Below are 2,991 nucleotides of genomic sequence, written 5' to 3' on the forward strand. Positions count from 1 at the left end.
CAGCAAATTGGATGCAGTCTATCACAGTGCCATCCGTTTTGTCACCAAAGCCCCATATACTACCCACCACTGCGACCTGTATGCTCTCATTGGCTGGCCCTCGCTTCATATTTGTCGCCAAGCCCACTGGCTCCAGGTCATCTACAAGTATTTGCTAGGTAAAGCCCCGCCTTATCTCAGCTCACTGGTCACCATAGCAGCACCCACCTGTAGCATGTGATCCAGCAGGTATATTTCACTGGTCACCCCCAAAGACAATTCCTCATTTGGTCGCCTTTCCTTACAGTTCTCTGCTGCCAATGACTGGAACAAATTGCAAAAATCACTGAAGCTGGAGACTCATATCTCCCTCACTAACTTTAAGCACCAGCTGTCAGAGCAGCTCACAGATCACTGCACCTGTACATAGCTCATCTGTAAATAGCCCATCCAACTACCTCATCCCCATATTGTTATTTATTTATCTTGCTCCTTTGCACCCCAGTATCTCTACTTGCACATTCATCTTCTGCACATCTATCACTCCACTGTTTAATTGCGAAATCGCCACTACGGCCTATTTAGTACCTTACCTCCCTAATCTTACCTCATTTGCACACACTGTATATAGATTTTTTATATTGTGTTATTGACTGTATGTTTCTTTATTCCATGTGTAACTTTGTGTTGTTGCATGTGTCGCACTGCTTTGCTTTATCTTGGCCAGGTCGCAGTTGTAAATGCGAATTTGTTCTCAACTGGCCTACCTGGTTAAATAAAAGTGAAATAAAAATTTAAAAACCTCCTGCCCAATGTATGACTATATTAGAGACACATATTTTCCCCAGATTACACAGATCCACAAAGAATTTGAAAACTCCCATATCTTTCTGGGTGAAATACCACTGTGTGCCATCACAGCAGCAAGATTTGTGACCTGTTGCCACAAGAAAAGGTCAACCAGTGAAGGACAAACACCATTCTAAATACAACCCATATTTATGCTTATTTATTTTCCCTTTTGTACTCTAACCATTTGTACATCGTTACAACACTGTATATATACATAATATGACATTTGTAATGTCTTAATTATTTTGGAACTTCTGTGAGTGTAATGTTTACTGTTCATTTTTGTTTATTTCACTTTTGTATATTATCTACTTCACTTGCTTTGGCAATGTTAACATGTGTTTCCCATGCCAATAAAGCCCTTTGAATTGATACACTCAGGATTTAAGTAGCATCACATAAGGTACTCACTCACCGACAATAAAATGTTATTTGACAAACACATCAGGGGAGAGCGCGAACGCAGTCCAACACTACCAGAAAATATTCAATTGGGATTTCCACATTTGGGAAATTCGCAGGGGTCAGTACAGCCGGGGTACAATTGCTGATCCTCACCCTGGGTGAACCGACTTTTTGATCACGGTATCTCCCTTGCCAGGTAAGTATGAGTTGGTGACGTCGGTGAAGAGCTACTGTTTTCAGTACAAATGTTATCGGCTGACGGTTACCACTACCACTTACCGCATCATATCGATCAGGGGTTTCGTGACATTTATGAATGAAGTTGCGGAAAGAGCGGTGCAAATGCGATTAATTTTGTTTATGAGATTATATTAGTATCGCGTATTTCCCCATGATGTAACACGGTATACATTACTGATACATTTACCTTTAAATATCTAAACGGCAGTCTGATATCACAAAAGTAGGTGATGTACCAAATTCTGAAATCACGTTTGTGCACATAGCCAAACGAATGACACCAAATATATATGTTTCGTAGCAATTCAGGCATTGTAAGCAAAGTAGTTTCCTCGCGCTTGTGTTCTGCGCTCTGTAAAACATGTAGCAATTAGACCATCGACCACAGGGTGGCAATGTGCATACAACCCCTAGATACGGTTTCCACTAGATTCCAAAGCCACACAATCAAAATGGTCTATATCGTAAACATTTTGGTCTTCATTGAAGGTTAGGCATACGGTTAGCAATGTGGTTGTGGTTAAGATTTGAAATCAAATTTAAAGAAGGTAATTTTAGAAAAAGGTGGGGTTTAGCTTTAATTTTGACTTGGAAGCTAGTAGCGACCCCCAGATATGGGGAAGAGGACCTACACCCCAGTGGAGACACAGTAGCCTACTACTTCCTCCACAACAAGACAGAGTAGTAGGCGGGGCTAAATTACAGTAATAGTAAGCGGGATAAACGTTTTTCTTAGCAGTAAGTGTTACATGTATTTATGCATAAACCATGCACATCACTCACTTTAAGTTTTTGCAGATAGGCCGATATAGCCAGGCCACAAGTAGGGTACACCTAAATTGTCCACCACATCCACCAATGCATTAAACTACATACAGCCATTTTGGCTAATTGTTATCATGAAGATTAAAGCTCTTTATCCAGACTAAATAGAAGAACACTTTTAAATGCTAAACTATCCCCCTTCATCAGGTGGGTGCACTCATTGGCCTAAGTAGAGTTGTTTTACTCACGCGAGATGTTATAATTACTAATTGTACAAAATAATAATAATATATATAAATAACTAAACAACCCAAAAGGGGTTGCCTATTTTTGTAAAAAAATAAATATATAAACGGTTTACAATGTGGCAGTACATCACACCAATGTCTAATACGTTTATGCATCAGTTGAATTTTGTATTATTTCAATTCTATGAATTTGTGTATGACAAAATCACTCTGCACTACTGTCCTTGCTTTTCATCATAAAGTAAATTCAGATGTGGTTGGAAAACAATTAATAGTAGGACAATTATTGAACAGAAGTTTGTTAAAAATGATCAGTGAAAGTAGGCCAATAAGCAACGTTGTGGACAGTTCCACATGAAAGCCCCTAACGTTACTTATGATGGTGTCAGTCACTCTTGCTGTTGCTAGCTATAACTTTCGTAAATGCATCGCAATGCATCAGAGGCGTGAATTTAGTGGCGGGTCGTGCGTACAAAACTCCATTCCTGAATTTGCAGCTCGC

General features: G+C 39.6%; 1 non-coding gene across 1 annotated transcript; it reads right to left on the reverse strand.

Moving 5' to 3' along the window:
* Positions 1–1,276: 1,276 nt before the first annotated feature.
* LOC129821619 (U1 spliceosomal RNA) lies at positions 1,277–1,440 on the reverse strand. Its single transcript, XR_008754380.1, has one exon. It is a non-coding gene; the product is annotated as a U1 spliceosomal RNA (small nuclear RNA).
* Between the last annotated feature and the right edge of the window lie 1,551 nt (positions 1,441–2,991).

Source organism: Salvelinus fontinalis, chromosome 23 (genome assembly GCF_029448725.1).
Source record: "Salvelinus fontinalis isolate EN_2023a chromosome 23, ASM2944872v1, whole genome shotgun sequence".
NCBI lineage: Eukaryota > Metazoa > Chordata > Actinopteri > Salmoniformes > Salmonidae > Salvelinus > Salvelinus fontinalis.